The sequence below is a fragment of the Sapajus apella genome, unplaced genomic scaffold, assembly GCF_009761245.1.
Source record: "Sapajus apella isolate SASKATOON/1434 unplaced genomic scaffold, GSC_monkey_1.0 scaffold34, whole genome shotgun sequence".
Taxonomy (NCBI): Eukaryota; Metazoa; Chordata; class Mammalia; order Primates; family Cebidae; genus Sapajus; species Sapajus apella.
The window spans coordinates 13828936-13840476 of record NW_022436974.1 but is presented as its reverse complement, the minus strand read 5'-3'; the positions used below and the strand labels follow the sequence as shown (position 1 = coordinate 13840476).

At 38.7% G+C, this 11541-nt stretch overlaps 2 long non-coding RNA genes across 2 annotated transcripts in view; one reads left to right on the top strand and one right to left on the bottom strand.

Moving 5' to 3' along the window:
• Positions 1-11181, top strand: part of LOC116563224 — an 87580-nt gene extending 76399 nt beyond the window's left edge. Inside the window, exons 2-3 of the long non-coding RNA XR_004274287.1 lie at positions 10309-10366; positions 10726-11181. This is a non-coding gene — a long non-coding RNA (uncharacterized LOC116563224). The remainder of the gene's footprint in view (positions 1-10308; positions 10367-10725) is intronic.
• Positions 9521-10574, bottom strand: LOC116563225. The gene is made up of 2 exons (XR_004274288.1): positions 10068-10574; positions 9521-9688 (listed from the first exon to the last, which is right to left on the bottom strand). It is a non-coding gene; the product is annotated as an uncharacterized LOC116563225 (long non-coding RNA).
• Positions 11182-11541: the final 360 nt, after the last annotated feature.

Sequence of the window (11541 nt, the reverse complement as noted above, 5' to 3'; positions counted from 1 at the left end):
TTCCTTCCTTCCTTCCTTCCTTCCTTCCTTCCTTCCTTCCTTCCTTTTTCTTCTTCCTTTTAGTGAATCTGATATTTTCTGGTGATATGATTTAGATTCTTGCTTTTTATTTTTTATGTATCTGTTGCATGTTTTTTGGTTTGAAGTTACCATGAGCCTTCCAAAACTATCTTATAACTCATTATTTTAAGCTGACAATAACACTGTTTGCAAAAACAAAAAAAGCAAAAAGAAAACTAATGGAGACTTTAGTTCTTAACTTTTCCACTCCTCAATGTTTTAGCTGTTTGTTGTTACTATTTATATCTGATTATTGTAGTTATTAATTTTGATTGGTTCATTATTTCATTTCTTCTTAAGTCACAATATTATAATATTTTTCCTGTGTACTTAGTATTAACAGTGAGTTTTTACCTTCAGATGATGTTTTACTGCTCATCAATGTCCTTTTTTTCCTTATGGAAGTACTCCCTTTAGCATTTCTTGTAAGACAGGTCTGGTGCTGATGAAATCCCTCAGCATTTCTTTGTCTAAGGAAGTCTTTATTTCTCCTTCATGTTTGAAGGACAATTTAGCCAGATATGCCATTTTGGGGTAAAATTTTTTCTTTCCTTTTGTGCTTTAAATTTGTCATGCCACTTTCTTCTGTCCTTTAAGGTGTTCACTGAAAAGTCTGCTACCAGATGTATGGGATCTCCTATGTACTATTTGTTTGTTTTCTCTTGCTGCTTTTAAGATCCTTTCTTTATCCTTGACTTTTGGATGTTTGATTATTAAATGCCTTGAGGTACTCTGATTTGAATTACATCTGCTTGGTGTTCTATAATCATTCTGTACTTGGGTATTTATATCTTTCTCTAGGTTTGGGAAGTCCTTTGTTATTATTCCTTTGAATAAATATTTTTACTTCTGCCTCTCTTTAAAGCAGAGATAGTAATTCTTTAAAGTTAAATAAAAATCTTTAAAAAGATATTCTCTCTTTAAAGCCAATAACTCTTAGATTTGCCATTTTGAGGCTATTTTCTAGATCCTGTAAGCATGCTTCATTGTTTTTTATTCTTTTTTTCTTTTGTGTACTCTGTGTATTTGCAAATAGCCTGTCTTCAAGCTCACTAATTCTTTCTTCTGCTTGATTAATTATGCTATTAAGAGACTCTAATGCATCCTTCAGTATGCCAGTTGCATTTCTTAATTTCAGAATTTTTGCTTGATTATATTTAATTATTTCAATCTCTTTGTTAAATTTATCTGATAAATTTCTGAATCCCTTCTCTGTTCTCTGATTTTTTTTGAGTTTCCTCAACACAGCTACTTTGAATTCTTTGTTTAAGTCATATATCTCTGTTTCTCCAGGATTGGTCCCTGACATCTCATTTAGTTCATTTGGTGAGGTCATGTTTTCATGGATTTTCTTGATACTTGTAGATGTTCTTCACATTGAAGAGTTAGATATTCATTTTAGTCTTCACAATCTTGGCTTGTTTGTGTCTGTCCTTCTTGGGAAGGCTTTTAAATACTTGAAAGGATTTGGGTGTTGTGATCTAAGCAGTATCTGCTTTAAAAGGGGCACCAAGCCCAGCTATGCTATATTTTTTGTAGACTCTTAGAGGTGCCACCTTCATGGTCTTAGACAAGATTTGAAAGCATTCTCTGGATTACTAGGCAGAGACATGCTCTTCCCTTACTTTCTTCCAAACAGATAGAGTCTCTGTGTTTTGATCAACCTAAAGCTGCAGGTGAAGTCATGCAAAAATTCCTGTGGTCACCACTTTTAGTACTAGATCAGACCTGGAGTCTGAAAGCCCAGAACCAAAGCACTGGGTTTCATCAAAGGCCTGCTATAATTACTCCCTGGCTTCTGCCTATAGTTTTTCAAAATCCTGGAGCTCTACAATTTAACAGCTGGTAAAGCCAGCCAGGCCTGTGTCATCCCTTTAGAGTGGCAAGTTCCCTCATGCCCTAAGCAGATCCTAGCTCCCAGACATTTCTAGATATACCCTGGGCCAGAAGAGAACCTGCTGCTTTGAAGTGAAGGACCCAGTCCTGGCGGGATTTATCACCTGCTAACTGAAGAGCACTTGGGCCCTTAAAAACCAGCAGCAACACCCAGGAACTATGTTAAGGGCCTTAGTAAACCTCTCAGACTTTCTGGTTTCAAATGAGACTCAGCACATTTCCAATTATGATGTCTATGGGGTAAGACAACATCTCGTTGAGAAAAGTGGAGGGAAAAGTAAAGGGACTTTGTCTTGCACCTTAAATACTAGCCTGGCCACAGAGAGGTAGAGCAACAAGCAGGCTCCTGAGGTCCCCAGTTTCAGGACTTGGTTCTTGGACAGTATTTCTGGACTGAGTCTAGTGTAAATGTTTCCTGTGCACACTGGGGATTTATGAATAGCTTTGTAAATGAGGATCACAGAAAATGAACTCTAGATTCTCCAGTGCTGTCCCAGAGTGGAGGCCAGACAGGAGCCTACTGCCCTGAAGGGTAAGTCTCAGGCCAGGCAGCATTCACCAACAATTGATTGAAGAGCCCCTGGGCCTTAATGGAACATCTACGGTGTAGTCTGGCAGTACTATCCATGAGCCTGGGTGGCAATGGCGATAGAATGAGGCTCCACTGCCTTTGGAATGGGGAGGGAAGAGTGGGAAGGACTGCAGTTTGTTATTTGAGTACCGGATCAGTGACAATAGAACAGAACACTGGGTAGACTTCTGAGGCTTTGGACTACAGTTCCTGACTCCCTCTGGACCTGCTCAGGGGGAGTTTGCCACCCTCAAGGGAATGGCATAGGCTTGCCTAACTTTGCCACCAGCTAAGAGCAACAAGCAGGCTCTTGAGGTCCCCAATTCCAGGACTTGGCTTTTGGAGAGAATTTCTGGACCAAGTCTAGTATGAATGTTTCCTGCACACAGTGGGGAGTCATGAATACCTTTGTGAATGGGGATCATAGCAAATGAACTCTAGGCTCTCCAGTGCTGTTTCAGGGTGGCAAGCAGTCTGCCATTACATGTACTCCCTAGTCTGACACCAAATATGCGGCAGTCCCATAAAATTGCACCACTATGATCAGTAGATCCAAATAAGCAAAGTCATAGAAAGGGGCTGCCTGCAACCCTGACATCTATAAAGCTGTGGAGTCCTGTGGGGCTTGGAAAGTAATGCTGATGTTAATTGATGTCAATTGGAGAGCATTTTTAGTGATTTGGAAGATCAAAAGAAAATCCTTTAATAGTAATTTTCAAGATCAGACCACATGGCAGCTGTAAGGAATGAAGAATCCAGTGCCAGTGGACTCACTTATTACTGCACGAGTCCACTGGTCACCAAGGTCATGTCCTTTGGATGTGCCCAGTCAGCAGGCAGACACAGTTCATCTGTTGTCCCTCCAAGGGCAACTCCAAGCCCAAAGCCTGTCGCAGGGAGTCAGAGAATCAGAGAAGGCTAGTGCTGATGAGTGCTCAGAAGCCTTTATCTGTCCCTGCTCTGGCAAATAGAGGATCAGAGCCACAGACTGCAAAGCAGAGAAGACTTAATCATGGCGCCTAGGAGCCAGCGATGACAGCTGAGCACTGTAAGGGACAGAGAATTGTAGCCTAAGACTCTACGCTCTGTCACCATATTTTCCAAATAAAAAAGCCAAGGCATGTACTCTGACAAAGGATGTATTCCTGCTTGTGATTAATTTTCATGGAAAGACAAAGGGAGAAAACATTTACAGTATGAACCGTCCTGGAGAATTCACATGGAAAACGGATGCAGTCTCAGAGACAAACTGTAGGAGGACAGGGAATCAATTGGCTGCAGCGGTTTGAGAAGAAGCCGTTCCAAGTTGTAGTTCTGAGTTTGAAAGGATAAGAGTACCAGCCACAGCAGGACAAAAGAGAGAAAATGTGATATTGCCTAAAGTATGCCTGTCAGAGAGCATGCATTTAATAAATATTTATTACTGAATAAATGAATAAATAAATTAATAGCCACAAACTGTACAAGGAGTATCAGCTATGCTAGAGGCAGATAAACAATGATGTTCCCAGACTATAGAAAGAATTGCAGTCATTCCCCAGGCCTTCCTGTTCAAAGCATGGTAACTGAGCAGCAGCAGCAGTGGCGTCACCAGGGAGCTTGGCAGAAACGCAAAAATCTGGACTCCACCTGTGACCTACTGAGTTAGAGCTTACATTGTGATCGGCACTCCAGGTGATCAAGTACACTTTAAAATTTGAGAAGCACTGCTCTAAGGGTCTGCCCAGTTAAAGGAAGTAAGAAAGACAGATATATAGGAATACGGGTGTATGGAAACAGTCTGAGTATTGGATAATTGGAGAGATAAACAATCACAGTTTAAGAGCTGTGAGGAAACGTGGTTAAAAAAATCACAGGTTTCCTGAAGGATAAACCCGCAGAATGAAGTGTAAACAGACAACCACAGGCTGAGAGAGGATTATAGTCAGAGGTTGTGTGAGAAACAGACCAGGCACAGGAACCGAATAAATGAGAACTGGCTCATGTAAGGGTCAACGCACATCTAAATAAATCAATTAAAACTGAATTAAAAAATTTTCCTGGTGCCAAACATAAAAGAGAACTTTTCCCTTCTTATTTTTTCTTCTTTTTTAAGCATTCCTTTGGAGAACTTGGAATGATAAACTTGCTTTCTGTGACCGTTTGAGCTGCATGTAAATCTTTTTGAAATCTAAATAATCTTCTTAGCAGTTTTGCTTCCCAGGAATGCCTTTCTTGAGGGCATTGAAATGTGAACACCAGGGAGGGTGCTGCCCTGTCTCCCTGCCTCCGAGAAAGTTCGCCTTAGGTGCCAGCTCCAAGCTGGAACTAACTGCTCACTGTAAAATTAAAGGTTTATTTTTCTTATGGTTAGATACAGTTAACCTGTATGTAATGACTTGTATGTATCTAGAAATATAAGTGGTGAGATTTCTTTCCGTTTTTTACGCTTGTTAGTGGATTGTCTAAGACCCACATTGCAGTCTGGTTTAAATGCTTGATTATTAATAAGACTTCATTCATTTTTGCATTTTGTGGAGATGATCGTTTTGGGTTGGCAGGATATTTTACTTTTAATTATTTCCCCAACACCAGTAATGGGGGCAAGGATTGAACAGTCTTTGTTACTATATATAGGTAAAATGGTTCATATGACAACTGTTGAAGGACGGCAGAGTCAAAGTGGATGGTGGTTTGATTTGTATCTGAGAGTTCACGATATAGAGTAATAGGCATTCATTATATCTCTTAAAATGGAATTAAAACTTTTTGATGGTATAAAAGCAGGAATTGTTTTTTAGGTAGAAGAGACACAGTTCTGAGAGTCTAAATCTCTTGAGACGTCTCCCTTCTGTGGGAGCAAAGGTCCTACAGAAGGTTTGCTGAAAAAATACTGACATAAGTCAGATTGATTAATAGGAGACAAAGCATACAAATCTATTTAATGTGTATACATGGGAACCTTCAGAATAAAAACCCAAAGATACAGGGAGAATTGTCAGTTTTTATGCTTAGGTTCAAGAAAGCATGGACAGCCATGTAGAAGATAGTTGGACAAAGAGGTGTGATCTAATGTTAATAGACGCGATGGGGAAACTCAGCAAGGCCTGTCTGTCCAGATTCTTCTTGGTCTCTGTGAGCATGCATCTCTTCTTTCTGGGTGCAGGGCAGGACCCTCTCTAGAATGGGGGTTTTATGACCTGCAGTCAAATAAGGCAGGTCAGATAATTTTCTTATAGTTAGTTTTTACACAGAAAGGCAGAAGAAAAATTGAGCAATATTTGTAAGTTTTATGACTAGCTTTGAAAAAAAGGAGTTCCATTTTCTCTGATCTGCCTTAGGGATGGGGGATTCTAGTTTCTAAAGCTGCCTTGAAGGACAATGGGACTGAGAGACAGAAGGCCAGAAGACAGAGATGAACTTTTGCGTAGGAGGTTTTCATTTGAGGATTTTGTTTTCTGAGCCCCGACATCTCCAACTGGCAATAACAGTGGTCTGTCTGGTTCTTATAGTCACAGATGATGCCCTGTGCAAAGCAAGTCTGAGCAGCCTACCTTTGCCATCACAAGAACCCTGCCTTGAAGGGCCTGGGCATAATCAGATGCCCTGGCTCACTGATTTTGCAAAAGGGGATTATAGCCTAGGGCAGTAGGATGACCTATGCAGCTGGTATCTCTCCTCCAGAAGATACCCACAAGTGTTTGTTCTCTCAAACAGTTACTGAATATCCTGTGGTACCTGGCTCAGTACTAGGTACTAGTCGTATATGCTAAATAAAACTCAGGTCTTAGTCTCAAAGTGCTCGTAGTTTCTTGAGAAAGAAAAACCTATTAATGATTATGGCAGAGGGTGGTAAGTGCTATTATGTGTTCTGCACAAAAAATGGTAAAAATTCTGAGGACAACTGACAGCCTGGGGAAGGATCAAGGAAGCCTTCTAAAAGGGAGGACAGCAGAGCCCTGTCTTGAAGCTGGAAATCCAATCTCTCTAGCATTGGCTCTCACATTTCTTCTCTGTTTCCTGACTAATTCCTAAGATCTAAACTTGCCAAGTCTTAGCTTATGTAACCTCCACCAGGACGCCTTCAATGGCCCTGCAAAGCTAGGATAGGTGATGCTTTTGTGTGCCTCATGAAGCCCTGCCAGTCAGCTTCACAATACCTTGTGAGCTCTTTTAGGTCAGGGACATTTTTCTACTTACCCCTATTTCTTTGGCACCTAGCATGGTGCCTGGCACACAGGTAGTAAGTACTTAATAGATATCTGTGAAATGACTGAAGGTTGGTGAAAAGTAGTTACTGAGGTGTGTGAAAGAGGAGGCTTGGGAGGAAAGTGGCATTACTGACATTATCAATAGAAGGAACAGCATAAACATATAACAGCAAAAAGCAGTTAAGTATTCTGTGTAATGAATGACAAATACTTCCAAGTTGCCGGAGCATACATTGCAAGTGAGAAAGTGGCAGGAGATAAGATTGGGAAATTAAGCAGAGAGTGTGCTTCAGTCTAATGGTAAATGAAGTCCCAAGCCCTCCTCCATTGATCTCTGTTTCCCTTCGGGAGTTTCTGGAGGATTGCCCATTAAAATTGACATCTGCTTAATGTGTACATGTTACAGATGAGCCTCCCATGTGACGCACAGAGATGCAATATTTCCAGAAGTGGAATTAGAAAATAAATATGTTGGTCTTAAGTGTAGCCCATTGTGAACCTCTGGAGGGCCTTCCCCAGAAAAAGAGTATTCATTTCAGAGGGGAACTTCATGCAAATTGGATTTGGGAATTTGGAACAACATGCAACCACAAATATATAATTAGCACCTAATTATGTTGCAGAATGGCTGACAAGACCCTGCTTGGCTAATAGGAGTTTCCAGCGCAAGTGTGTTTATGGACAAGGCCCATGATTGAAGATACACAGACACTAAATCATTTACAGTATAGTGTCTATGTACCCTGATCTAACCCAGTTTTGAGACTTAGTAGAGTATAATCTTTAGTGGGACAAGAGCTAACCTTAGTGATGATATTGGGAGAAACCATGGAAATCAGGCAGGTTGGTGCATTACGGTAGATCTGGATGAGGTTGTCAGAGGATCTGAATTCAGTTCCTTGCTCTGTCTGAAATGACTTCTGTGTTCACTAACAAGTCATGTACCTCTCTGACCCCCAGACGCTTTATCACAAATCAAGTTGTCGCTGAGTTCTTTTGAGAATAAAATGAGTTCGTGGATGTGGAAGTCTAAAATAATAAACAATTGTGGCATTTTCAAACTAATAAAAATCAGTGCTGAAACTGATGAAGCAATCACTTATGAGTACAGCCCAATGCCAGGGGAAGTAGGGAATACAGAGAAATAAAGCCTCTTGTTCCCACCTTTTCTTTTGTTTTACTTTGACAGTAAAGACAAACCAATATGTACATATAATAGAGAACAATTAAGCACTCACATTTAATGAAACCTGAGTTCAAATAAGAGAGTAATTATTGAGAGATGGAGTTGCTGAGGAAGGCTGCAAGCTGAATGAGTTTACCTTTTCTTTTTTCCTCCCTTTTCTTATCTTTCTCTATTCTCACTTTCAGAAAAAATCATCACAAGTCTCCACACTTACTCATCATAAAAACTCTCAGCAAGTCAGGACTAGAAGAGAACTACCTTAATTTGACAAAATGTACTCATGGAAAAACCTACAACCAATGTAATATTTAATGGTTAAATTCAAGGCTGTCTGATCTCCCACAGTAATTCAACACTTTACTGGAGGCGCTGACAATCCAATGAGGCATGAAAAATTAATAAATGTCATTAAGTTTAGAAAAAAATGTGCAGCTGTCTCTTACTGCAGGAAACATTATTGTCTGTAGAAAATGCTAAGGAAACTACAAAGATTAATAGAACTAATAGGTGAGTGTATCAAGGCTGCAAGATACAAAGTCAATATACAAAATTATTATAGTTTTGTATATTAGCAGAACATTTCAAAAATAAAAATATTTACAGTATCATTAAAAGATAAGCATATAACACTTAGGTATAAATTCAAGAAAATATACTCAACACCTGTATGCTTAAAACTACTAAAGATTGCTAAAAGAAAAAGACCTAAATAAATGCAAGATATACCATGTTCATGAGTTGAAAGACTCAATAGAAAATTATCCTCAGATTATATAAAATTTTAGAATAAGACAAAGTAATCTAGAATGGAAAAAATTTAAGATACTCTAGAGAAACAGAATTGCTGATTGATCAAGGAAAGGGTAGATGTATGCATTTACCAAAACTCATGAAGTTTTATATCTAAGAATTTTATGTTTCATTGAATGTAAATTTTATCTAAGTAAAGAATATAAATCGTGTTGATCATCTATCTATTTCTCCATCTATCTATACATACATACATTTGTGTGGTTGTATTTTAAATATACATATTTTTTTAGATATGACCATTGAGAGGGTCTAAAAGCCAGGACACACTAGTAGCAATGAGCACATTTTGAGCCCAAATTTTGATTTCTAAATATCATTCTCTGGTATAAAGAACTAAATCTCTTTGGAGAAACGAATGACTCCAGAGCTGAGGCAGAGGATCTATGAGCTGATCTTGGACATTTTATTGTTCTAGAAAGCAAGGACGATACATACACACACATTTATAATAAAGCAAATGGTCAAAATGTACATAAATGGTAAACCTGGGTAAAAGTTACAAAATATTTCCTTGTACTTTTCTAGCAATTTTTGTGTAAACTTGAAATTATATTACAATAAAAATTACCAAAAATGTTGAAGGGTAAATAAAACAAAAGTCATAATAATGGTTACATCTTTAGGGACAAGACAGAGCATATAGGAGCATATAAAGACTTCTGAGGTGCTTGGAAATTTTTATTACTTAATCTTGGTATTTTATACATGGTTATTTATCTTAATACTGACACAATCAATTTATACCTATTTCCATATACATAATTACCCTTATAAAATAAAAAGAGACACCAGTAGGACAACAAATTAGCATCCAAGATGACATTATTTACTTGTGATGAAGTCAGAGCCAAAGCCCAAATCCATCAAGTCTGTTTCCCTGCCAGGTGATAATATGGGTGGTGATAACAAAGTTAATATGTGGTTAGCTGGAGAACTCCAAACCCTGAACCATTCGTCTTTCTCTACATGGTCCTAAAGGGTATCACATGCACAGACAAATGCCCTGTTGACTCAGAAGGCAAGACTTTAATGCTGACCAGGTTCTTGAGCTCTAAACGAGTAAGCTAGGCTAGGTGGAGACCTTTCCTAGACCAGAGATGGCCAGGTCTGACAATCACAGCAAGCTAAATGGTCTTCTCCAGCCCAGTCTCCCTAACTCTATCAAAGTTTTGAATTGTGTGTGATCCTAGTGATGACAAGTTTTCACCAGAATTCCCCAGCTAGCAAGAGGAACAAAAAGTCTCTGTCAGTCTAGGCTTATTTATATTCTGCTAAAGTTTTTTTCATTTCTTAGCAAAGGCTGCCCAATTAGGTTTCTGGCCTTCAACCAAATAAAAATGATACTTAAAACCCTTGAGAATGGAGTAGAAAGTGAGTTGTGAGCCTGTTCTGGCCAATAGACAGTATTGTCTGTTTTTATTTGTAAGCTATCCTAAGCAGCCTACAATGAGACCACAGAGGTGGGTGTGCAACTAGAGATTCACCAGTAGTGTGAATATGAAAGTTTAATCAATTAGAGTCTGTGATATCTCGTGAATAAGTCCAATCATAGCATTTCTTTGTCTACTTTCTTTTTATGTGGCTATAAAAAGATGTCAACAGTGCATTTAAAGTTTCCTGCAGAGAGGAAATATGCAGATCACAATGAAGGTAAGAATATGCTCACAACCATATGTTTGTTCTCACAAAAATATGTGCCAATATAAGAAATGTTCCGTTTTGAAGTTTTTGGCACCATGTGGTGGTAGTGGGTTGAAACTTCCATGGTGGGTTCTTTTTTTCTTTTTTTTTCTCTTTTCATAGAATAGCTTTATGTTTTTCAATCTAAAGGTTTCTTTACTACCACCTCCTCCCTTACCTCCTCCCTGCTCCCCAACCTTGTTCCTTTGTATTAAGCACATTACAAACAATGTCATATTTCATATACTTAGAGACAAAGAACATGGTTGCTTAGCAACAAGGTCCCAGTTAAAATTTTAAGAATTCTTTTACTTTTACTTTCCATTTAGGGCAATGCTCAGGAAGCTGTTTTCAAGGAGATCCAGGGCTAGGAGAAAAAGTCTTCAAAAAATGTCTACCTAAAGCACACTGAGTAGTAGGAGGAGGACATTAATTAAGGGCTTGTTGTCACAATGCAAGTGGTATCGTCAGTGGCAATCAGAATGGAGAGAAAGGATTGGAGAGACTTGGCCTAGGGTGGGACAGAGAGCTTCACCTTTCCATTTTCCATCTGGTTCCGCTCACTTCTCCAAGATTTAACATGGGATTCAAATCAATTAGCTGAGAATGAAAAGCAAAAAGGGAAGCAGACCCACACTGTATCAGTCACTCGAAGTGATCTTGTTTTGAGGGTTTTAGTTATAGACTGGGAGTGGCAGAAGCTGAAAGCTTATTTTGTCTGTTATGAGGCCTCCCTAAAATATCTATCTCACCTTTATAGGATGACTATGTTTCAACTGACTTTTTAAATCAAGGCCATTTTCCCACATTATTAAATATTACATGAAAATCTGTCTTTTCAGAAACTTATGCTGTGGGTATTGCAGGATTGTCTTACCTATTGCTAATTATACATTTAGTTTATTCTGAGAAATTTGCTTCTATTAATGTTACTTCTATGAACTTAGTCTTATAAAACTCTCAGGAATTTTCCATAGAAGAGGTGGCTGATAGCAGAATTGATAGATCTGAAAAAGTCTTTTGCTCCCAGCTTTTCAAATATTCTTGATATCTGTAGGCTAATTGCTTCCAGAAAACTTGTACTAATATGCGAGTGAATATTTCCTGATTTGGTGGGAGATAACATGATGATTTATTTAGCTATT